Source organism: Lutra lutra, chromosome 5, assembly GCF_902655055.1.
Source record: "Lutra lutra chromosome 5, mLutLut1.2, whole genome shotgun sequence".
Taxonomy (NCBI): domain Eukaryota; kingdom Metazoa; phylum Chordata; class Mammalia; order Carnivora; family Mustelidae; genus Lutra; species Lutra lutra.
Window position 1 is genome coordinate 145991658 of NC_062282.1, and position 27084 is coordinate 146018741.

General features: G+C 38.7%; 1 long non-coding RNA gene across 1 annotated transcript in view; it reads right to left on the minus strand.

Annotated features, from left to right (window-relative positions):
- LOC125100578 (uncharacterized) overlaps positions 1-27084 on the minus strand; it is a 106893-nt gene that overhangs the window by 7570 nt on the left and 72239 nt on the right. Inside the window, exons 3-4 of the long non-coding RNA XR_007127601.1 lie at positions 24505-24600; positions 21409-21643 (exon numbers count right to left, since the gene is read on the minus strand). This is a non-coding gene — a long non-coding RNA (uncharacterized LOC125100578). The remainder of the gene's footprint in view (positions 1-21408; positions 21644-24504; positions 24601-27084) is intronic.

Here is a 27084-nt window from a genome sequence, read left to right on the forward strand (position 1 = left end):
CTTCTATCCAGTATGCAGGCTAAAAGTAGATAAAGGATACAGTCCTTTCTTTCTAAAAAGTCAGAATCTTAGTTATTACATAATGTACATTGAAATGAAATGGATCAGACCCAGAATTTAGAATGACACTTCAAAAAAAGAATTAATGATCTATTTTGTATGTTTCTTAATAAAGTAGGTACTACTTTTATATGTGAGGGCAGAGAAACTAGCCTCATTCCAAGAAGTTAGATCATTGGTTTCATTTAAATTTAAAATAAAGGGGCACCTGGGTGGCTCAGTGGGTTAAGCATCTGACTCTTGGTCTCGGATCAGGTCTTGATCTTAGGGTTGTGAGTTCAAGCCCTGTGTTGGGCTCTACACTGGGCGTGGAACTTATATACAAAGACACACACATACATACATAAATTTGAAATACCATATCAGATTTAACCTATTAAATGAAACTGGATCTTAGTCTTATCTTCTTCCTGACACCTACATGCTCAACACGTAAGTCATGAAATGAAATGAAATCTTTAAGAATATTCCATTTAAAAAATAACATATTTATTTTCTTAAACTGAGTCTCATCAAATATAGACTTTTCTCAGTTCTACATATTGACTAACGTGTAAATCAGACTCTTAATAATTGAGAAGCAAATATGGCTTGACCTCCCAAGATCTCTTCAGACAGATCTCATGACTGTTTAGCATAAAGCTGGATGTAGCAGGAAAAAGAGGAGCAAACAAGTGTAAAATCTGGGATAGTCATTATTTTCCTCTAACTTTAGTTTCTCTTGCATGAACTCCTTAGGCTATGAGCTCCTTTTCTTCCTCAAGATTTATAACATTTCATAACACTGTATGAATTACAAATCAAGATGTACTACAGAGACGACAGAGTATTGATTTCCCAAGACCAGAAGCATCAATCTCACTCACAACGACTTTCAGAAATAACCTGATTCTTTTATTTCTGGCCTGTTTAAATGTGAGTGAACTTGTGTCATGACCCCTCTTTATAACCGTTTGTATATTTTTCCACACAACACACCAGCGCTCCCTGCTTTAACCCACCTCACCAACAGATACTGTGTTACTATGATATTTCTTTTAGCTGTCTTTGAAATTCTTGTTGGCTCATGATCCAGGATCCTTTGCCAAAAAATATAATAAATTCTGTAACAAGAGTGTTTAGCTATGATGCACGGAGTCTACATAAAATTACTTGTGAATTTTATTTTCATAGTAACAAATTAAGCTGCAGTAGTAAATGATGAAGATACAGGTCAACAGCAAACTAGGATGCTACGTTCAAAACTCCATAGAAGAACGGTTCCTATGGCTGTATTATTATACTTGATCTTAGCCAAAAGGCCGAGAAGCGATCCTATGATTGTGTTATTATGCTCTGAGTTGGAGAGGCGCACTGAGCAAGCTGTGAAGGACATAATTAATGCATATGTATCTTTAAAAGTATCTGGGGAAGCCCTAAGATACCAACTGAAGATAGATAGAGTTAATAGACAAGTTAATAGATGGAGAGTTTGGTCCTTCAGTTACCTGCTCATGGCAAAGGATTGCAGTTTCCCTGACCCAGATATTGTTCTGGACCACAGTGACTCTCTAATACTCTCCTTGCTTTCTATGACCAATACAGCTTTGAGGGATTTCAGTCTCTGCACAGACACCCTGAGAGGACTAAAAACCTCTTGGTTCACTTTTTCTAGAACTCTTAAGATCTCGGAGTTCTGCTGTGTAAACCCAGGGCTTCTAAGATCACAAAACAGAAATGCAAGTAAGACTTTTCACTCTCCTGGACTCACTCTTCTGCTTTATTAAGACTTATAAGGATCCCACTTGTTTAAAACTATGGGTACAAGGTTTCAGAAGCAGTGCACCCCATTGGTAACACTTTCTGCCACTGGTATTTCTGCGTGTGGATAAGAGAAAAGAGGGACAACTTGTCACTTCCACTCAACCTCCTGACAAGAAAAATCTACCATAGCCCACATCCCAGCAAGCGAGATTATTTTAATAAACTGTTTTTAACAGAAAGCAATGAAACCATGAATATTTAGTGCTTTCAGAGAATATGTCTCTAATTTGAGCATCACATTCATTTCTTGCTCCTATAAAAGAAATGAGATGATCACAGGGCACTGGAAACATTCATAAAAGAAAACCAAAATCTCCTACTTTACATTTTGCTCTGAATCTGTCCATTGGCTATTTGATAGATGCTGAAAATAACCTTGTGTACAATTTGGGAATTTGGGGAGTGACCTTGAACTTGTTAAACTTTCCAAGCCTCCTTGTTTCTCATCCATGAAACATAACTATAAAAGAATACTGGCTTTATAATGTAACCATGAATACTAAATGAGATTAAGTGTATGAAGCACTTAGAATAGTTCTTGCAACATATCAGCTCCTGTACAGATCTCGAGGAAAGCGATGATGATTGTGATGATGATGTTAAGGACTGATAAGGCAATACCTGAGGTATAGTTTACAGGTGAAAACTGTTTTAATTCCAGTAAATAATGGGTGAACTTGTCTGTCACTCAATTTCCAGAATTACATTTCCGGTAGACAACGTCTACTTTAATATACACCAAGACTTGAACTGGGTTATGTTGCAAAGTTGCAACTCAACTTGCAAAGTCCAGACTGTAAAACTAAATGTTCATGCCAGTTAGCCCTTCATATTTTATATGAATTTTTATCATATAATAATAACAATTTTATCAATCTAATTGATAATTATATCAATTTTTATCTAATAATTTTATCAATAAATAAAAATACAAATAAATATTTCTCTGTATGTGTTACCTGTAACTTAAAATGCAATTATTTTATGGCTTTGATGGTAGGATTTGTCCCATTGCAGGTAACACAACCCTTTCTCCCCAAACCCTTAAACATATTAAACTGCAAAAGCACAGAAAAAAAACATACATCGAAAGCAGCCGAGCTGCTTTCAATTCTCCACGCTTTGCCTTCCCCTTCCCTGAAACCTGGCCCTAACCCAGTGAAAAATGTAATGAAGCAACTCAAAATTGATAGTCAAATGAGGCACAAGACCAAATTCGTGTTCCCCATAGGAAACTAAAGTTTTGAAAAGGTTACAGGTGAATTATTTCCTTCTCTATTGCTCGAAGTTTCTGAAAACATATTTATTCTTTTCAATAGCAGCAGCCTTAGCCAGAACCTTAAAAGTTTCTTCAGGGATTTAGATGACCACGTACAAACATTTCAAACCAGACCAACAGTCTCGCATTTTCTCTCAAAGGCCCAAATGATACCCCCTGAGACACAGCCAGCTGCTTTGATAGTTCTTATTCTTCAAGAAAGGGCACGGTAATGAAGCTATTTCTTCCCATTATAGGTACTTCCTGCTCGAAGGGACACCTTCAAGTTTGTTAGGCTTAAAAATGGACTTGCCTTACATAATGGTCTCCGTGGTTTTACTGTCCTGATTTTAGGCAATGTGTTTTATTTTAAAACCATTCTTGTCCGGAAAGAGAGAAGGCAACATATGGCCATAAAAAAAATCTCAGATCAGGTCATTGGGTACTCTTCAGCAGCCATTAAATGCATGGTGCTTTACCAAGAGCTAAAATCTAGAGGAGAAAGGGGTTGTGTTGCCGTAACTCCAGATCACCCAATCTGGTAGAACCTCTAAAGGACATGGTTTTGTTTCACTTCAGATATAAAAGATAAACTTGTATGCAAGGAAATGGATCACTGGTGACTTGATTTTTAGTCTGTTTTTATTTTATAGCATTGTTCATCCTTCTTTTGTTCATTCACCCCTTCTGTATTTCAGCTCTCAGGTCTTTTCCTGATCAGTGTATTTAAAGTTCTCCTTCACTTAACCTTGGCACTAACTAATTTAACTTTTTTCACTGCAAGTTACTATTCTAGGTAACTATAGTAAATTACTTCATTTATTTTTACTTGAATTTTCTTCTTTCTTTCTTTCTTCTGTCTCCTTCCTTTCTTCTTCTTTTCCTCCCCCCCTTCCTTTCTTCCTCCCTCCCTCCCTCTCCTCATCCTTTCCTCTCTTCCTTTTTCCTTTCTTCCTTCCCTTTCTCTTTCTTTTCTCCCATCTTTAAAACCATGTGCACCTTGAGGGCAAAGGCATTATCCCTCTATGCACTACTATATCTCAACATCCAGAAATATGTCTACAGATATTTAATGGATATTTATAATCTATCAGAGATTATTTGGCATATATACCTAATCCTCTTAACGCAGCTTTATAAGAGTACCTGCTCTTTTTTTCCAGGATATACAGTCAGACTCACAATCTTAGAAGAAAAAAATATAGACATGGTTACCATCCTGGTAAACCCCTACAAATTTTTATTATGGTGCATAAAGCTAGTTCAAAGGATGCATGCTATTCATATTCACCTTTACTGTCACAGTAAAAGCACGAAATAGCAAATAATAATAATAATAATAACAAATCCAATATAAAAATAAAATTTCCCAATATTTTTATACATACCAAGGAGATTGACTGATATGTCCGAGACAAAAATGAACTAGAGGAAGAGCTGTAAAATATTAGGTGGAGAACTAAAGTTTTGAGTTTTGGTTGCCTGATAAGAAATATCTGTGGTCCCAATTGATTTGCAGTGAAATCAAAGGCAAATTGTAGTATCTCAATTTTCTAGATCTACCCATTCTGATACCTTATTTTTAAGCATCATCAAGATATTAATAGTAATTTATTTAAAACATATCTAATGCCCAGGCTTGGAATTGCAGACATAATCTCTGCCCTTGCGCTTAAAGATGAATAAACAAATCTTTTCAAATAAATACAGCTACCGTTAGGATCATACTTAAAAAAAAAATCCTTCGGAAACATAAAGAGGAGCAACTACCTCTACTTCTCATGGAAGAAAGATAGATCATGCATTCATACATTAATTTACATGTAAATATTTATCATGCCAACTCTATCTATCATAAACCGTACTAGCTGATAAGCTCTCTATAGAGTATTTTTTCTTATTTATTTCTTTTTTATTAACATATAATGTATTATTTGTTTCGGGGTATAGGTCTGTGATTCAGCAGTCTGACACAATTCACTGCACTCACCATAGCACACTTAAAGATAGATAAAAACTCTAGTCTAGAGGAGAACTGACACCGTACACCGCGGTTGTGGTACGTCCTGAAACACAGAAATGCATAAGAACAATTGAGAGGAACTCTTAACTACTATTGGAAAATCAACGAAAGCTTCAAAAGAAGGAAGCAATTGTAATCTGAGAGCAGATCACTTACTATCCTCATTATCCATTGCATATTAAAATCACACTACCTTTGCTTCTATAATTGTTCTTTATGGACAAGTCTTATAATTTATTTTAAAGTATAGGCTCCTTGGTGTGCCTGGGTGGCTCAGTTGGTTAAGCAACTGCCTTTGGCTCAGGTCATGATCCCGGAGTGCCAGAGTCCTGGGATCGAGCCCCACATCAGGCTCCCAGTTCCATGGGGAGTCTGCTTCTCCCCCTGACCTTCTACCCTCTCATGCTCTCTCTCACTGTCTCTCTCAAATAAATAAAATCTTTTTGAAAATAAAATAATAAAAAAGTAAAATAAAGTATAGGCTCCTTAAAGATAGGGATTGTCTAGCATCAGGTCATGAAACTCAACTCAGAGTTGCTATTTTATTGACAGACCAGATGGTGACAACCCAACATTTGGAAAGAGTACACTTAAATTTCTTTGGTAAGTTTGAGTTGTTGGTATTTCTTCCTTTCTTTTTTTTTTTTTAAGATTTTATTTATTTATTTGACAGAAAGAGATCACAAGTAGGCAGAGAGGCAGGCAGAGAGAGAGAAGGAAGCAGAGAGCCCGATGCAGGGCTCGATCCCAGAACCCTGGGATCACGACCTGAGCCAAAGGCAGAGGCTTAACCCACGGAGCCACGCAGGCACCCCAAGTTGTCGGTATTCTTAAAGGAAAGAGGTGAACTCTCAGGAAAAAAGAATCCAAAGCAGTATCTGCCTATGTCTTTACCACAAATACTACAAAGAGACAAATACTGAGAAAAGAACAGAGATTCATTCCATTCCTGAATTCCCAAGAATATGCAAGTAAATATAACTAAAATTTTAACTTATTACATTTCCATACATATTATGTCACTGAATATACACAAATCAAAGGAAGGAGGAATATGGAAGCTACTTATTATTTGGTTACTTTCAACTTCTAACTGCATCTTAAATGGTGTTGCTGTTTCCAAAGATTTTTTTGTACATGACATTTCATCCTCAAACTGACTATATTCACTGTTTATATGTTTTTGGTGAGATTCATGTGCTTAAAATGCATAGGGTATGGCTTTGTCCTTTTTATCATTTCTGACTAGAGTAAAATATTACTCGGCCAATTTATCATAATTGATACTATTACTGTTTGCAGAGGCCAAAATAATCTGAATTATCAGGCTTCATTACTACTCAGTGACCACATAGAGAGTTTACTTTTTCTTAATCGAAATTAAAGCTGTTTTTCTTTTCTCTGTTCAAACTTAATGATATTCTAATCTCATTTGCATAAAGCATTTTTCATCTGTTAAAGATACCTTAGCCAACAGATGGTGCTATATATAACATTTTTATGATAGTGTATAGTATTTAAAAATATATATTACAGTGAAGCTGCAGGTTTAATTACATTGTTAGAAGATATATATGAAAGTTTTTTGAAAATATTTGTTTCATGAAGATTGTAAGATAGAAAAGAAAAATGCAAAGTCACTGAAAAATGTTTAAGTTGAGTCAGGGGTCACCAACTTTTTAATTATGCCTGGAAACTTGTCAGAGTTTGGGACGTCCATGTTCATAAAAATGAAGCCTAACATTTGGTTTGATTTGGGGAGCCTGGAACTGATCAGCAGGCCTCATCTGATGCCAGCTCTCTGTTCTGAAAATGCCTTGCTCTGAAATCTTTCTGCCTCCAATATCTTGTCTTTCGAATCCGTCCTCTACATGACTATCACACTGAATTTTCAAGGCCTTTTGAATTTAGCAGTGGGGAACCATCGATGGTCTTTGAGCCGCTGAGTAAAGGAATCCAAGGTCCTGATCTTAGTCTAGACTTCAACCCTTTAACCTCAATCTACTTTCCAAGCCCTTGCTCCACACTTCCCTACAAAAATGTAATATAACACACTCATATCAATCTTGTAAGATGTTGTTTTTCACTCATGATCTGGAATGCAGAGACTGGTCAACACTACGCCACTCTTCTATGAAGCTCTTCTGATCCCTAAGTGTGTGGGTACTCTTGTCCAACCCTGAACACTTTGAACACTCTTAATACCACTGTATTTACTTTACCTGGATCTCATACTGCTTTTTGTTATAGAATTGCTTAACAGAAATAAATCCAACCCATGATGTTTCTAGTTTATCGAGTAAACCACAAGTCCAAAGTAGCAAGGGATGTTAACACCAATACATGAACGAATGCATTCAGAAACCATTTCCAACTGGTTTCTTTTAGTAGAAGGCTGATAACATCTTCATCTATCTGTGGATTTTCAGTCTTGTTCTCCTGGAAATATTAAACAATGTACCAATTTAAGTATTCGATCTAAGTAATCTATTCTTTATTACTTAGATCATAAAAAATATTGTTATAACTGGGTTTACTCTTTGATACCTTGGACAACGTGCTGGGTGGATAGATTACTTACTGCGTTTGAGCAAGTGAGTGTTTCTAGAGTGGGAGGAGGTAGGATGAAAAAAAACTCCCAGAAAATCCCAAAACGTATTTTTCTATAATCAAAGTACCACTTACAGGCATGATAAACATCAAGTATTTGTTAAATAATATAGACAGCAATACACATGTAGAGAAAAACCTGTTTTTTTAATGGGCTTAGCTTGTAGTATCCAGAGCATTTGAAAATGACGGAGTTCTCATACTTTTAACTTTTCAGTAATTATTCTAACCTTGTTAACCATTCCATCAACATTTCTATTTGCTTTGTTTCTTTAAGTTTTATCTCTTTGCTGAATTTCTTTCTATATTGAATCATTGTTGTTGTGCTTTTCTTTAGATCTTTAAATGTGGTTGCCTTCTGTTCTTTGAAAATATGAAGTACTTGCTGATTTGCTGTGTTTGTCTACAAACTCCAATATCTGGAAACAGTTAATGGCAGGTTCTATTGATTTTTTTTTTTTTCATCAGTATCAGTCACATTTTCAAATCATGTCTTCGCTTGTCTTGGAAGATTTTTGTGAAATACGTGACATTTTATGTATTTATCCGGATTTTGATGTTTTCTTACAGAGGATTATAATTGTTTTGATTTGTTTGCTTAGTAACTAACTTCTCTGAATAAAATCCATAAAATCTGTTTTCCCTGTCACGTGAATTTTTGTTTTCAGCTTTTTATCATTGTTGCTGCTTTTATTTTTAAACCTAGATCCTTAGGGATTTTTCCTGGGTCTGCACATATTGGTTTTCAACCAAAGACTAATCAGACGCTGCACTCAAATGCACCCAACTGATAAGTCTTCCAGTCTCTGCTGACAGATCTCTGTGTGGCCTAGAAACATATTAAAACTTGAGGCCATTTTCAAGTCTCTTCTGGCTCTTATTTTTTGCCATGTCCTCTCATGTCTCCTCTGCATGTATGCACAGATTTCCTTGGCCAATGATGCAGGGATACCTTGGGTTCCCTTCAGTCTCTGTGGTAAATGAGCCCAGCCCTAGCTCCATCCAGGCTATGGAGAGAGCTCACCCAGATCCCTATAGATGGCTTTACCTTCTAAGACTTCTTGGAAAATTTCCTGGCTATCATTTATTGGGTTGTCCTTTCGGGCCCGAAAATTTATGGTAGCAGAGCTGCTGGCCCTCCCTGTTCACTTGTCACTGAGTTTATCACTTTTACGCACAGTCTTTCACTTCAAAGGAGCTGCCTCTAGCAGGAGTAGCCAGACTGCTGATTTTTGTGGTCTACCCCACAAAGGCCCAATGACTTTGCCAAAACAGATCAGCTGTGATAGGAGCCACGCCAATCAAGAATGCCAATGCTCCCAAGGTTCTCACTCAATGCTTAGTAGTTTTCAAGAATAAACATTCTTTTTTATTTAGTGTATACATGTTATCTCTTTCCCAGGCATTTAAATAGTTGTTTTTTACTGTTTTTATTCAGCTTGATAATCACTTTCTGCAGAGAAAATGACTTAACCTCCTTACTTCATCACAACAAAAAGTGAATTGGGTTTCCTTTTCTTTTCCCTAAAGATCATTCCTATCGTATTCAGCAACAGGCAGTCTAATAATTGAATCATTTTGTTAATTTGACCTGTAATTCTGCACAACGGTATCTTCACTACTGAGATTAAAACAAAACAAAACAAAACAAAACAAAAAAGCCCTGACCTATTGCATTTTGCTTCTTTGTTTAAGAATTGAGGTCACTAATGTAGTTATGTATTTGGCTTGAGCTCAAGTAATAGTCACCTATTTACTTCAGAATTTACCATTTCTTTTTACTGAGCACATTTATTTCATTTCTATGAGCTTTTCTCCCTCATGAAAAATAAAAATAAGCCAAATCTTCTATTTCCTTCTTTTACCATTTTTTAAAAAGAAGTTAAAATATGTTAGAAAGCAAATCAAAGCCACAGTATTTTAGAAGACATTATAATTTCTTTGTCCATTGTGAGATTTCAATTTATGGAGAACTCTTTGCCTTTTCAAGGAGGAGGGTTGAATATGTCTTTCTTCTGAAGATAATTTATTCAAGTGTTTACATCATTTTCTTGAGACAGAAAATCGTATGGTGCTCTGGAGGTGAGAGTCATCACTGCTTGTGTTAGGCTGAGATCTATTAAAACTGACTTCATGAGAGCTGGATGTGACAGACAAAATTTCCATGACTTCCTATGGCCATTCAGGGTTCTACTGACATTTTAACTTTAAATGATGGATCCGTGCATATTTTAAAGATGGTTATTAATAACTGCTTCTCATATTTTGAGGTTTTTATGAAAAAACAATTTAGTCAAATGACTGTTTCATTACAATTACCTCAATGCAAAATTTTTAAAAAGACAAATTCCTCAATTTCTCTTTGCTTCAGAGAAAAAGATTCAGAAGATAAAGAGAAAATGAGGGAGAAAATTAAAGTATGTCCAATAATAATTATTAGCTGGGAATGGAAAGAAAATATTTTCTTCCATATAAGGATATGCAAGGTCAAAGAATATTTTTGCGTTTCCATCTTAATTTTAATAGACAGTTTATAATAAATTGTAACAAATAGTGCAAACAGTTTTCTGACTTATTTTCACAGAAATAGTAAATATATTATAGATGGAAAATTTGCTTCTTTACAATTTGGCTAAATAGGCAGAAAAAAAACAGGCAGAGAAAAAGATACAGAAAAATATATGAAAATAGGTGTAAAATCCTATTTTTAATTGTGAAAATGTTTTCTGTAACAGACATAAAGTAAATTTCACCAAAAACTTGTTCATAGTATGTTGTCTGCTGCCTATTCAAACTCCGTGTGTGTGTGCAAACCGTACAAGATTGACATGCAGCTTTTTTTTAAATTTATTTTATTTTATTTTTTTTATTTGACAGAGATCACAAGCAGGCAGAGAGGCAGGCAGAGAGAGAGGAGGAAGCAGGCTCCCCGAGAGAGCAGAGAGCCCAATGCAGGGCTCGATCCCAGGACTCCGAGATCATGACCTGAGCCGAAGGCAGCGGCTTAACCCACTGAGCCACCCAGGCCCCCCTGACATGCGGCTTTAACCTGACATCTCATTGTAATTTTAGAGATGAGAGAGATTTTCTAACACAACTCATTTCATTTTGTCTGAAATGCTGTCAGTAGCAATCTTTTTTGTTCAATATGAATCACCTTTTACCTATGAAGCTTTGAGTTTTTAATCCAGGATTTTTATAAATATGTGCTCCAACATAGAACTTATACAGAAAATAAAATTATACTGATATTTTTCCTTAATGAGATTTTAATTTTTGCTCTGTCAAAAAGAATACATTTTATTAAAAATCTGAAATTGTTTTTTTAAAAAATAATAAATTTTAAAAAAGAGAAAAAGAAAAGAAAATTATTGCTGGATATCTAGCCGATCGGAAGTACCCATTTCATTCATCTTAAGTTTATCCTGGTTCCGCGAGTCAGGTTTGCACATCAACCTCAACATATAACTCTGTAGAAGTTTTCTGGTTAAGCTACCATAGTGGCAATACACTCCTTTGTTTAACAGTATATGACTCATGAGTTTACAGACATGGAAGAAAGGAATTTAATATTTTATAAGTGCAGCTATTTCTAATAAAGCTTGCCCATGCTCCTTTGTACAAGTCTTGGCTTCCAGAGCCCTTTAGACAACCACAAGTACTAAATCCACCATCGGAGGGCAAAGAGCTAGAATCAGTGCAGATATTCAAAAGTATATGCCAAAACACCAAAGGCAATTCACAACAAATTGAGAAACTTGAAAAACTGGCATTACTTGGACTCTGCCAGAAACAGCAGCCTTCTTTCAGATGTGCACCTAAAATTCATTTTTAACAACTGTGTGCCTACGCTGCTGAGTCAGTGTTGACGTTAAGGTATGAGAATTATTCAGCATGAAATATTCAGGAAGTAAATGGGGATAGGGCATTTGACCCCTGGAGCAGACCCCGGAAGGTGTACATGACATCAATTCAGTGACATACTCTCTGTCTTTAAAAGAGGCACTATAGGGATGCCAGGGTGGCTCAGTCAGTTAAGTGTCTACCTTCAGGTCAGGTCATCAACTTGGGGTCCTAGGATCGAGCCCTGCACCTGGCTCCTTGCTCAGTGGGGAGTCTATTCTCCCTCTGCCTGCTATTCCTCCTGCTTGTGTGCTCTCTCTCTAGCAAATAAATAAATAAAAATCTTTAGAAGAAGGAGAGAGAAAAACTATTCTTCCACATATCAAAAGTAAGACTAATTAATAGCGACTTCAGTAGGGATCGTGATGCATTTTTGTTACTGTTTTTTCCTTCCCAAGAGAGGGAAGGTTGGTTGGAAAAAATGTTCTATCAGATTAATACCGGATGCCAGAGCTGTCTACAACAGAGTATTTGAAAATGGACAGATCCTTAGCTATGGCCACCTTGCCATTGACAAACTACTGCTTCCAGTGACCCTGAAGAATCATCATAAAAAGTGGAGGAAAAGCTATAGGGAGATCATCCTAATGTCTCAACCATTAATTTATAACTATCATCCATGTCTCTGCAATTTGCTCTGCTTTGTATTTTTGTCACTCATAAGAGTTTGAAATAGACTTTAAAGTACCATTTTATGATCTATTTACTTCAAGTCTGGGGGGGGAAATAAAGGCCGCAGGATGAAGTAAACCAGTGCAAAATGGCATTGTACTATAGCAAAACTTTCAGAAAGGCTTCACTTCTAGGACTGTGCTGAATTGGGGGAAATTGGAGGGGGAGACAAAGCATGAGAGACTGTGGGCTCTGAGAAACAAACTGAGGGTTTTGGAGGAGAGGGAGGTGGGGGGGTTGTGTAAGCCTGGTGGTGGGTATCAAGGAGGGCACGTATTGCATGGAGCACTGGGTGTGGTGCATAAACAGTGAATCTTGGAACATTGAAAAAATAAAACTAAATTTAAAAAAAAGAATTTACTAGCAAATGTTATATGCCATATGGTAACTTTGATTTATAAAATGCAGGTGTTTCATTCCATCCTTCCAATTATTAAATAAAAATATTTTTACGGTGAGGATTTCTCCTTGTTCTCTCCTGGCACATTTTTACAGAACTGGCCATTACCTCAATGAGTCCCTTTACTTCGTATGAGTTTTAAAACACCTTCTGCAGAGACTGTCATCCAGCCCCACTTAGAATCAGGGAGAGAGCTCTGAACACAGGGTTCGACTGAGAACACTGGTTGCATAAATTTGGCTATTTGTGTCTATCTGTATAATCTCTACTCTCTCGAACAAAATATCTAACGAAAAGCCCATTTAACATGTTCCTCAGGCTTCCTCTCAAGAAGTGTTGGTTGTCAAGGCTTCCCTGTGACCTCTCCCCAACCCTCTCCCTGGGCTCTGGTAAAAGCTGCCTTGTTTCCTGGGGAGACTACCATCCCATTTTTCTGATGTGGGACTCAAGTGGTACATGCTTAGCTAAGCTCAATGAAAGGACCCGTAGAGGGATTTTTGTGTTTTTTTTTTGTGTTTTTTCTTCTGCCAGCTGCTGTCTTGCTTCACACCAAAAGCTATAAATTCTTTACTGAAAAAACCATCACTTCAAGGGGGCAGTTGGTCAGGAGCCAACTAGGGATGGTGAATGAAGGGGGTTTTCAAACGGCCACCTTGAAGCTAGCCATGGAATCCTAACTTGCCCACAAGCTGGAAATGGCCCAAACCAGATGGAATTTCAGTCAGTACACAGCCTTCCAGAGTGTTGGGGCTGGGGGAGAATACACCCCGCCCCTGCCCAATGGTCTTTAGGGAAGATCTTGGCCAAGTCTCTGTGAAGCCGTATGAACGGAATTTGTTTAACAATCAGCAGTTAGAATCAAGAAATGCGATGGATAAGGAAAGAGAGCCTGTAACACTCAGAGCAGAGAGACCCACATTCTATGCCTACGAGACAATATAGCAGCATAGGTGGCACTGGGGGATTTTATTGGGAAGAGAGTATGTGCTCCTAATTAGATCATCTCCACCTAAAAACGGAGTCTCATTTGTGGTTTTTTATCTTCACAAGATGGCGAGATGATGCCACGTGACATTTACTGAGCACTCATATTACATCTGTGCTGTATGTGTTCTTAAATATATTTGTATGTAATTACTAGGAGACATGAGATTGCTATACGGCCACATTTTGGCAATTTCATCTTGGTTCTGCACAATTTATTTTAACAATCACAATAACTTTGAAAGAATCGTCACACCAACTCTACGAAGAAAGCAGTCTTTGCTGACTTTGGTCGAGTAGGGCAGTTTTAAGCCCTTGGTTAAGAAGTAATCCGTTTAATTATCTCAAAGAACCAATGAGGTAGAGGAGAGCCAGTGTTAAGATCTACATACAGATTAGACAACTGAGGCACAGACAAGTTAAGACACTGCCTGAGGTTGCACAGCTAGTAAGAGTGTAAAGCAGGAATGTGAACCACATCTGTATGATTCTGGAGACAATACACCAAAATGCCAAAGATCAGACACTTTTCCAGAGTCGAACAGTTAGAAAGGTGTGGAGCCATAGGTCAACCCAGGTAGTACGGCTTTTACATATCACTTTTCCTACGATTCATGGCTAAAATAAAATTGGGCAATGCGCGGCAAGCATTCCACAATCAGTAAGGAAGAAGAGTTTAAATTTCCTCTTAGGAAAGAAACTATTTTTTGAAGGGTACTTATAGAACACACAATGGACAAGCAACTGATGTAACTTACAAATTCCCAACCTCCTAAATGGAATGAGCATCCCCATTTTAAAGCCAGAAAAACTGTAGCTGAGAGGAATTCCTGTAGGAGTTCGTCCAAACTGGCCAAGCAGGTGTTCAAGCCCAGCCTCTCTTGTTCTGGTTTTGTGACTCAGCGTGAAGAACAGGCGCTTGATGAGCTCTTGAAATCGAGCATCTGACATGGGTCTGAGAGGGCTTGCAGAGAGCCGAACCGGATCAGGCAGTCTTTAGGACCTGACGGACACCTGGGGAGTGAGCCCCCACCCCCCCCCCACCCCCCACCCCCCCCCACCCCCACCCCCGCCGTCCCTAGCAAGGTGGACCTAGTCTTGCTCCAAAGCCTACTCATCTTGCCAAACTCGGCAGGACTCAGAGTCACAGCCTCCATCAAGCTTCCAGCATCTCTTCTTCTGCAGGAAGCTTTGCCCCGCAGTGCCAGGATCAAAACAGGGTCTCCGCAGGCCTTCTAAGGCGGACTGATACCAAGAAAGTAAACAATCTAAAAATCACAAACAGGGCTCTGGAGGAGGGAGGAAAGATAAGAGGCTTGACTACCCTTGCTTGCTGCCAGCTTGACAGGGTGAGCTAGCTGCAGCTGGTCCGTGGGAAACTCGTTATGGCCACTCGAAGCCTTGGCAAGGGCATCGGGAAACCTGAGAGCCCAGCACTGAGCCTCCTGGTCCAGGGGTCAATCAAGCCGCTGTCAGGTCATAGCAAACAGCGCACACCAAAGTAAGGCAGCAGATTCAGCCCCCGTAGTGCACATGGTCAGCTAAGTAGGAAAACAGGGCTGGATGGTAGAAGCAGGATGTCAGAATAGAATGTCCTGCGGTTTCTCTGCAGGGGAGAGAGCAGGGTGGCTCCCTTATTAATAATTATAATACCACAATAGGCATTAGGCAGAACCCCAGCCTCAAATAGATTTACTGAATACAGTTTAATGAGGGAACAACTTCCAGAAAGGAGGGCAGGGCCAAAGGAACCCAAAAATGATGCTGAGGTACCTAGCAGCTAGTAACACCTTGAAAAGGGCAGGGGACTCTTGTGTTGCTAGGGATCAGAGAAGGTTCAGGGGAATGGTGATTAGACATGGATGTCACCATTTTTGTAACTGTGATGCTGAAGCGGGGAGAGAGTGGAGAAAATATTCCCCATCATGTTGTTCTTCTTGCCCTCAGATCTCTTCCAGTGCCTCTTCTTGGCTGAACCAACCCAAAAACCGCATGGGAAATGCAGCCCACAGGAGGCAGTCTGTAAAAATCAGCTATTCAGGGTACAGATGCAGAGAAAGATGGGTGTGCAGTGTTTCTGAGAGAGCAAACACATTAACCATCTACCTTAATGAATGCTCCAGTCTTAGAAGAGCTATCTCCAATGCACAGATCTACAGGGACAGACAGGTACACACACGGGAAGACGGAACAACAGGAGTCAAAAATTCATGAACGCCATACATGTAATTTCCTTCCAGCCCTGGGGTCATATAGACCCAGAATTTCTCCATGGTTGACTTTTGGAAGTGAAGCACAAAATCCAGATTTTTCTGGGAACCCACATTTGAACACTGGGAAATAATTGGGAAAACAATTAGACTTGAGGATGACCAAACTCAACACATCTGGGAGAGATATTGACCCCACCTTCCGGAAGCAAAGTGTATCACGATGTAAATTCCATTGATTTTTAAATATTGGCAAATAATCAAAGAAAATCAGATCCTGGGATGACCGAACAAAAGACATTCATGTAGAAATTCATCTCACAGAACAACTGCATTAAGTAACTCTCGCTCCCCTATTCATGTCTTCTAGGCTTAACTTTGATCCAGACATTGCTGAGGCAAAAAGCTCCTATGTGGAGAACACAATTGATGGGGCACTTTTTTTTTTCCTCTCTGTAGCACTGAATATATTTCACATTTATGCCCCAGGGCTTTTCCAAACCCTTACATTGTGACATTTGTGGGAATCACCCAGGACTCTAGTCTGAGTAACTGAATCTATAAGGGGAGACAACACTGACCAAGGTGCTACCCAAGCTAGATTCTAATCATTTCCCTTTCCGTGCTTTAGTCTGGACAATCCCAGGTCATGCCCATGGTTTCTCAGAGAGTTCAAGTACAATGACCCACTGTGGTATCCAGAGGATGAGAACACAGTCTTATGTTGACCTCCCCTCTCTTCTTCTTCCTTCCTTTTTTTTTTTTTTAAGATTTTTATTTATTTGACAGAGAGACAGCGAGAGAGAGAGAGAGAGAAAGGGAGAGAGAGAACACAAGCAAGGGGAGTGGGAGAGGGAGAAGCAGTCTCCCCATTGAGCAGGGAGCCCGATGCAGGGCTCGATTCCAGGACCCTGGGATCATGACCTGAGCTGAAGGCAGACGCTTAAGGACTGAGCCACCCAGGTGCTCTGACTTTCCCTCTCTTCTGTTGTAATTTTCTTGAGTCCCTCACTCCATGGGATAAAATGCCAAAACAAATGATCTGCAAACAACCTTTTTCTCAGGCTCTGCTTTTTGGGGAGATTCCCATGTAAACTCCATCATTCTGAAAATTCTGCTCTAGAAAAAATCTTAGAAGGTCTCTCTGACTTTTTATGAAAGACATGCTATGTTCACAGACTATTTAATGAGTATTTGTGGCACTGGATCCAACCCAACCCTTATTCTAAAATATTTAAACGACGGCATTTAAGCTGAGAGAGAAGATAGAAGGACAAGTTTTGGGTCCAGGTATGGACCAAAGTTAGGAAATAGGTTGCACAAAGAAGCATGAATTTTTAGCTACCCTAAGCCCTCAGTCCTTCAAAAAAATCAATAGGAATTTATCTTTAAACATTTGATTTTTTATGTGTTTAAGTGTTCATTCCAAAAACGGCTTTGCACTCTTTTCACGAGGGTAACATGCCATACATGTATTAACAACCTTGCTAAGAGCATACACAAGGGTAGTGCACAGAGCCTACAGAATAAGCCTATCAACAAAGAAAATAACATGTAGTGTCCTGTGATTTTTATTAATAAGCCACATATTGATCAATTAATCAAATACGTTCATCCATTTCATCTTAAAGTCAACGTATATTTATTTATGTTTTGTTTATGCTTTGTTTCAGCCCTGGGCTACACCCTAGGGTTACCACAGTGAAACCAAAAGCTGTATTCCTTTTCCTCATGAAGGTCAAAGGCCGGTGGATGAGAAAGTTATTAGATAAGAGAATTTTCCCAGAAAGCAGAAAGCATTCTGGGACTGTATCCGTGGCACTTGTAAATTCAGGAGATAAGTAAAATTTTCTGTAAGGTTGTATGTTCAGCTGAGACCTTAAGAATGAGTCAGAGTTAGCTGTGTGATGAGTAGGAACAGGTATAGACAGTTTCCAGCACAAGGACCCCAAGGTATAAGGAGCAGGTGTATAGAGAGGGTAGTGGAAGGATTGCATTATGGAGGGAGAAGGATGAGGGGTTCTCAAAAGAGAGCCAGGAAGCAGGTCAGGAAGACCAGGTTACACATGTGAAGGGGTCTGGGCTCTGCTAGGTACAGTCTGGGGAGGGGCAGAAACTCCCAGGCCCCCCTTAGCTTTCTGTGTGGGAGGGCATGACAGGACTTGGCAGCCAAGGTCAGCCCTCTGCAAAGAGAAGCAGGTGCAAGCTCTTGAAACAAAATCACACAGGACGCACAAGGAGGCTGGCAAGTGGAATGACACCCGATAACGGTAAAAAGGGAAGTGAGGATATCTGGGTGATAACCTGGGTATTATTCAGTGCAGTGCTCCTGGCCAGGTACAAACATGTTATTATTGTGCTGTACTCATCCATGAGCAAAAATTATTTTGTGGCACTTGATAAACAATGGCATTTAATTACTTCCAGCACTTTGCCATTATTTTAAAATTTTACAAATCCTCCGTTCCACAGAATACATCTAGCATATCCACCGCAGGATGCTCGGAAGTTACATAAAACTGGCAAGTGTAGACCACCCCCACAACCTTGAATCTTCAGAACCCAGGCTTCTTTCAAAGTCAACATTTAGTCCCCTCCAGATTTTATTGATCTGGTCTCAGCTCTTCTGCCTCAGGAGTCAGGTTCTGTCTTAGGCCACCATCATGGGATACCTGAACTTGGAGACAAAGAAGCTGTCGACCAAACAATGTGATTTACTGGGAGCCTGTCTGCACCAGTGCCAGGAGGAGTCTGATCAAAATATGTTGAAGGGCACCATGCGCCAGCAAGACTCCCACTGTTTTAAACACCGCCATATTCTCCTTACATCAACAAATTATCTTTCTGCTTCCATTGGCGGTCTTCTCCAGGCTCATTTACATCTAGTCCAATGCCACCATTTTTAGAGCACAGGTTCCAAGGTCAAGAGGGTCACTAAGGGTGCAAACAACAGAAGGCACTCTCTGTCACGGCCATGTCAGTGGCAGCCCTGCCCTTCCACAACTCGAGGGTGAGTACCTCCCTACACTGAGCACACTCAGTACCCCACATACCTCACCCCGAGCCAAATTCTAGCCCTGCTCCGACTCATTCAAAAAGTAGTGCAAAGTGGGGCGCCTGGGTGGCTCAGTGGGTTAATAAGCCTCTGCCTTCGGCTCAGGTAATGATCTCAGGGTCCTGGGATCGAGTCCCGCGTCGGGCTCTCTGCTTGGCAGGGAGCCTGCTTTCTCCTCTCTCTCTCTCTGTCTGCCTCTCTGCCTACTTGTGATCTCTCTCTGTCAAATAAATAAATAAAATATTAAAAAAAAAAAAAGTAGTGCAAAGAGAAGAGGTCCTTTCTTCATGCTGGCCAGAAATGATTTATCCTTCTACACAATCCCTTCCATATCTAATGATATATTTCATATCGCCAAATCATTCAAATTGAAAGCATGTATACTCCAAAGAGAGAACAACACAAGGTGTAATTGTGAGATCATGGGCCCTGCAGAAATATGGGAGAGCTCACACTTGAGCATGGTGTCTTCATTCCTATGAAGGACGTGAATCGATCCTCTGAATAACTTTGATACGGAGAATGGAACAGAATACTCTAAAGAGACTTTAGGAAATTAGTTGGGTTGGCGGGGGTGGGGGGCACTTGGGTGTCTCAGTCAATTAAGTGCCTGCCTTTGATTCAAGTCATAAACTCAGGTCCTGAGATTGAACTCTGAACTGAGCTCCTCGCTCAGTGGGAAGCCTGCTTCTCCTGCTCCTTCTGTGTTTCCCCCACTTGTTCTGTCTCTGTCTGTGAAACAAATAAATAGGATCGAGTCCCTCATTGGGTCTCTGCTCAGCGGGGAGCCTGTTCCTCCTCTTTCTCTGCCTGCCTCTCTGCCTACTTGTGATCTCTCTCTGTCAAATAAATAAATAAAATCTTTTAAAAAAATTAAGAAAAAAGAAAATTACTCAGGGGTGTTTGTGCCATTCCTACATTCAGCCACGTAACCACAGGGTCTTAGCACCTACCACGTACCAAGCACTGTGCCCTGTGCTGGGGACACAGAGATGACACAGAGGTGAAAGAGAGTATGCAAGGAAGGAATGTAGTTTACCCTCATGTCACTGTGAAGATGACAGAGACAGTGACAGAAAGTTCAAAAGGAGTGGAAAAAGCTTCTTCAGGAGCACAGCCCATCATACAAGTCATACATAAGCTAATAATTGCAGAGTTCTTCAATCAGGGCCTCGAACATTATAGCACTCAATAAAATTTCTTGACATAGTGGAAAATAGAATAATAATAATACATTTGTTTTCCTTGTAGAGCTATTATGTTTATCCAAGTAGATAAAGTAAGTTAAAATGAACTAAATAAAGCAAATTAAAATGTGTACATTGTGGTTATATATATGTGTGTGTGTGTGTGTGTAATTTTTCCTACCATTTTTCAGGGTACAAGTCAGTGGTATAAATTTACACTCATAATGTTGTGCGACTGTCGAGATTATTTCCAAAATGTTTTCATTATCCCAAATGGAAACCCCGTAACCATTAAGCAGTAACTCCGCATTCATGTCTCCAGTCCCTGGTCACCTCTAATGAACTTTGTATTGCCATAAATTTTCTTATTCTAGACGTTTCATGCAGTATTTGTCCTTCGTGCCCGGCTTATTTTACTTAGCATAATGTCTTCAGGGTACATCCATACTGTACAATGTAGCTGATCTTCATTTCTTTTTATGACTTAATGCTATTACATTGTATGTGTGCATTACAGCTGGTTCATTTCTGTAGATGGACAGGGAGTTATTTTTACCTTTTGGTTATCTTGAGTAATGTTACAGGAACATTGGGTACAACTATGTGTTTGAGTCTCTGTTTTCAATTCTGGTGAGGCTCTGTCTATAGTATTAGAATTATGGGACCATATAATTTCATATTGAGCTTTTTTTGAAGGACTGCCATACTATATCCTCACCAGGATGTGTTATGTGATGATGATGCTGATGGTGGTGATGATAATGGTGATGATGAAAATTGCCATCTTTGAAAGTTAAAGTTGTATCTCAAAGCAATTTTGATTTGTATTTACCAAATGACTGCTGATGGTGAATATTTTTCCTATGTCCTCAGGTCACTAGCTTTTTTTTTTTTTTTTTTTTTTAGAAATATCTATTCAAGGGGCACGTGGGTGGCTCAGTGGGTTAAAGCCTCTGCCTTCGGCTCAGGTCATGATCTCAGGGTCCTGGGATAGAGCCCCACATCAGGCTCTCTGCTCAGCAGGGAGCCTGCCTCCCTTCCTCTCTCTCTGCCTGCCTCTCTGCCTACTTGAGATCTCTGTCAGATAAATAAATAAAATCTTAAAAAAAAAAAAAAGAAATATCTATTCAAGTCCTCTGCACAGGTTTTACTGAGAGGTTTGGTTTTCTGTTGAGTGGTAGGAGTTCTTTATCTATTTTCGATATGAAAACCCTATCAGACATATGATTTACAAATATCTTACCCCATTCCATAGGCTGTCCTTTGGCTTTCTTGAGAATAGTCTCTGATGCACAAGAGATTTTAATATTGATGGAATTCCAATCTCTCTATTTTTCGCAGCTGATGCCAAGATCATGAAGATTTACCTGTTCGTTTCCTTCTAGGAGCTTTTGGTTTTAGCTCGAATTACATACAGTAAATTGTTTTTGAAATACACTGGGTATTTCTTAAGACTGATGAGTCACTGACCTCTACCTCTGAAACCAATAATACATGATACATTTAATTAACTGAACTTCAATAAATGAATGAATAAATGAATAAATAAATAAATAAAACACATATCACATAGTATTAGTAGTTTTTCACCCAGTTCCCATCACTGTGGCAGAGCGTTCTCCCAGCCCTGCCCATGGCTGTAGCTTCCCTCCTCAAGTTTAGCCAATTCCTGTCCCAAAGACTCAAGCAGCTGCAGTTCAATAGCTCTTTATGACGTAAGTGCCCCTGATCTCGAGCACCAGTGATAAGCAAACTTTGACTCTGAAGCTGCGTATTGCCGAGTGAAACTAGTCAGCAGAGAAAGTCAATTATCCTATGGTTTCATGTATTTGTGGAACATAAGGAACAGCGTGGAGGACATTAGGAGAAGGAAGGGAACAGTGAAGGGGGGGTGGAATCAGAGCGGGAGATGAAGCATGAGAGACTGTGGACTCTGGGAAACAGATTGAGGGTTTCAGAGGGGAGGGGTGTGGGGGATGGGTGAGCCCAATGATAGGCATTAAGGAGGACACAGATTGCATGGAGCACTGGGTGTTACACACAAACAATAAATCGTGGAACACGACATCAAAAACTAATGATGTACTGTGTGGTGACTAACATAACATAATAAAAAAATAAATAAATAGCAAGTACTAAAAAAAAAAAAAAAAGAGAGAGAAAGAAAACTTCAGCTAAACCATGACTGATTTAAAGAAGAAAAAAAAGTCCTAGAAATCCATAGCAGCTTTTAGTAGCTATTTCCTCAACATAAAAATTTCCAAATGTGTGCAAAACCCCAATAACTTTGTGTTTCCCTCTGCCGACTAATCCTTCAGTCGGTTTTTCACTTACTAAGGAATTCATCATTAAGGCCCATTTAAAGAAATCTCCTTCACGTATTTTACCATCTCCTAATATTAAAAATAACAATGAGAAATGGCCTGGGGAATTAAAATAGTCCACAAAATCAGGTACCTTCACATTTGAAAAAATATTTAAGTTCTCCAACTTAAAGTCAGGTGTGACACAACTGTATTTTAAATGCTCTCTGCCTAAACCAAAGTAAATAATGTGCTCACAATGAGCTATTCGATTTTCTGTAGTAATATTTCCTTAGTGACTGCACTGAAGTATTTAAAATTACACAGTGACATTTAATTGTGAATAGCACTTAGCTCATTAACTTGCAGTTTATAAGCTTTTGGAAGGTAATACCATCAAGACCAGGTATTTTTATACCCCAAATCCCACCATATTTCTTTCACATCATGAGCACACAGGAAGCACTTGTTGAAAACTTACAGTCATATATATAGCTATAGCTGGCAGTTAATCAATATTTGATGATTGAATGAAAAGCATATTAAAGTGAAAAAATATACTGTAGAAAACACATAAGGGAGGAAGATTTAAAAATTCCTATTATTGAGAGTTTATTATATATTGACATTCTATACATTAATATGATGGAAATATATATATATACATATATCTGTATCTATATACATAATTATATGTATATAATGTATACATTATATGCATATTATGTATATATTATATACAATACATATAATAACATACATTATATAATATACATATAATACATATGTACATATGTAAACATATATATATGATTCTATACATTAATATGATGAAATGTATATATACATATATATGTATATATACACATAATATGCATAGAATGTATACATTATATACATATAATTATGTATATATTATATACAATACATATAATAACATACATTATATAATATACATATAATACATATGTACATATGCAAACATATACATACATAATTCCATACATTAATATGATGGAAATATATATACACATACACACACATATATATAAAATCTCTAGAAATACATATATAAAAATGCAGAAAATCTCTAGAAATGAAGACAACTTCCCAGAAGAATAATAAGGTAACTATGGAAAAACCCAATGCATTAGAGTATGTCTGAGGTATGTAGTGACTTCACTGTATAGTATATCTTATTTATTGCATTGTTTGCTTGGATTCCTCTGAAGGAATGATAGTTTGGATGAGTCAGAAGAAATCTTGCAGAACTGACCTAAATGCTTCTACTTCAGGGAATGAGATTTGGAAGCAGAGTTCGTTTGAGGAAACCAGAACAAGTTCAATTTGAAACCCTGGAGCCGGGGGTGAGTCTCCAATGACACGGCCTCTTTCCTGCACAGGATTATTTTTGAAAGTGTATTTTACAATACTTTGAAGATTTATACTTATTTTCTATTTTTCCACAACAGCTCTATATTTTGCCAGGTGAGCAGAGACAAATCTCTGATTGGTTTCTAACGGGAAAGAGCATACTGGGGATGCCTGGGTGGCTCAGTCTATTAAGCATCTCCCTTAGGCTCAGGACATGATCCCTCAGTCCTGGGATCGAGTCCCATGTTGGCATCTCTGCTTAGTGGGGAGCCTGCATTTCTCTCTCTCTGTGTCTGCCTCTCTGCCTACTTGTGTGCTCTCTCTCTCTCTCCCTTTCTCCCCATTAAATAAATAAATAAAATCTTTAAAAAAAAAGAGCATACTGATAAAATATCTTTAGTTCAACTAGTTATGGCAACAAAACAACAATGCATTTAACCTCGTGAGTGGTTCTTCAGTTGATGCTACTATTATCATTTTAATAAAAGGTTGGTTGTTTTCTGAAATGACAGGTATTGCCAGCTGTATATTGACGACCTTCTGTAGAAAGCTCTGGGAGAAGTATGAGGTTCACTGGTTTGGCATTTGAGAGAAAGAAAGAAATCTTTATTTTTCCATGACATAGAGCATCTGAGGCTTCATTTTCAGTCTATCAACCTTACCTCTTCTTTAAAGAATAAGTGTCTTTTAAAAATGACACGACTGTGTCTTCAACACCTTTAACAGGCTAACCATGTTTGAAGCAGGGTCTCGGGTTTCTACCAAGAAAATGAAGAGGAAGTTACAGACTGTGATGGGAATTTATATTAAATTGGATCCTTCCTGAACTGGTAGAATACATGAAAAAAATGAAAATAAGGAATAAAAGCACCAGTCATTCATCACTTTAGAGACATATTCTAAAATATCCATAAAAGTCTATTCAGTTCAGAAACTACTCTCATTTTGACAATATTACGTCCCTAAAGACCTCATAATGGAAATAAATATTTGCAATGAAAGCTCACTTTGTACAATATGGGACAATTTGATTTTTTAAATAGTCTGTCTTTATGTCACCTCTGCCTTGCCCTGGTGAGTGACTGGGATTACATTGTATATATAGTGCATACTTGAATAATGAAATTTTCTATCAGTGTTCTTTAAAATCTTGGCATGAGCTGCAACTACAAAATAATTGTGTGCAGGGCAAGTGATCTTTAAAATCGTTTTGCAAGGCTGTTCTGCTCTCAGCTGAACCTTTTCACTTTTGATTAATACTCTTTCCTGTTTTCTGGTTCAGAACACTGCTTCCTACAGCTACAAATTCAGTTTATGGAGTGCCTTTGACCTGTACTCCACTGGATAAAAGTAAGTGTCAATCCAATGAAATCCAAGGACCTGTCTCTTCAGCATCTTCAGGTTATCAGGGACAATGCGAGGGCTCTGTGAAGTTACATTTTCGTGTGAGCACCAAGTGCCAATAAAGAGAGTTAAAATAACATTTTAAAATCTATTTGATTTCCTCTAATCTAGCCTGTCAGATGGTTTTGGATGAAGTATGTATAATGATAAGAGCTCAAGAGTTCACTCCAAGTTCTTCATGAAACAAAACAAAAGGCAAGTTCATTCTAGAGACCTATGGATTTATATTCATTTGTGTAACCCTTCGCTGTTATTACTCAGATTTTTGTAACAGCAAAAAAAACACTCTTTATCTTCTCTCGTTCACTCTCCTCCTTAACCTCTACTTGCCACAGTCTGTACTAGAATTAAAAGCATAATTAAAGCTGAAAGGCTCTGGTTCATTAAAGACAGTCATTGATGTTGAAATGCACTTTGTCCTCATATTTGATGAGCACCTACAACAAGGTTTGAAGTTAGAACAAGGAGCAAAGTGTTTTATTTCTTTGCACTCACTACTTAGATACAGTTCCCTCACTTCTTCCCCTACACACCCCACCATCCCCTGCCCTGCACGTGTGCGTAACAACGCACGGTTCACACAATTCTTTCTGATAGCAGAGGTAAGGAAAACAATAGGATGAACAGGGATGGACATGCTGTGGGGAACACTGGAGAATGGTATTCCAGTAAGATGCATCGTAGAACAGGGCACCTGGCTGCCTCAGGCAGTAGAGATCTGCCTCTTGGTTACAGCTCAGGTCACGATCTCAGGGTCATGAGATCAAGCCCTGCATCAGGCTCTGCACTCGGCACAGACTCTGTTTGGGATTCTTACCCCCTCGTTCTCCCTCCCCTTCTACTTCTCCCCCAATTCATGCACACACATACGCACATGTGCTCTCTTTCTCTCTCAAATAAATATATAAAGAAAAATTTCAAAACTCATAAAAAATCATAAATAAAATCTTTTTTAAAAAGATGCATTATGGGATTTCAGTTGTCCAGAAACACCATATAATGTCAGTCCATTCCTATCCACGATACAAGTGGAACAGTTTTCTCAAAATCATGAAGGGTCTCAACACTCTTGTGGTAAGTAGCAAAGCTACAAGAGAATGATGGTGAAGTAAAACATAGTGACGAAGGACATGGGCTTGAATGTTTACGCTCCATGTTGTTGGCTCTGTTTCTTTGGACATGTCCCTTAAAATGTCCCAGGTCTGACTACCAACCTTACTACAAAGATGAAGCAATTGAAGTTTAAAAAGCTTACGTCCAGGCTAGCATGAGCGGTAACCAAGATGTGAACTCAAGAATATTTAAATACAACCTCTGTGTTCTTTTTCATTATTATGCCATTACCACCTGTCCATGATTATACAGAATCTTCTTCCCGCACATAAAGCCCTCAGTCTAGCGTCTCATGTATGGCAAATGCTGAGTGAATGTTGTTTATAAAAACTGTGTTCAGTGACCTTGGCTGGGTGAGGCACTTTGGTTTGAGAAGTGGAACAGTAGGAGATGAGAAGAAAAGGTTGGCACTGGTTAATGTGGACGACCTCCTTGTGCAAAATTTGAAAGATTTATTAGCCTGATGTAATGATTTTTGAAAACGTTTCGCCAAGCTGCCATAAATATGTCTAAGGTTGTGCCTTCTCTGTGTTTATATAATTTTGCTAGAAAGATGAGCAATTACTATTCATGTATGTAGACTGTATTTAGGTGCAAATGAGGTTTCCATGATTTTGCAAGTGTCCAAGATAATCACTGCTTTGGTGAACATGGGCCTGAGAAGTAGACACAGGTCTTGGCAGCTGCTGCCAGAAGGAAAGGGGCAAGTGGGATCTCCCAGGGTA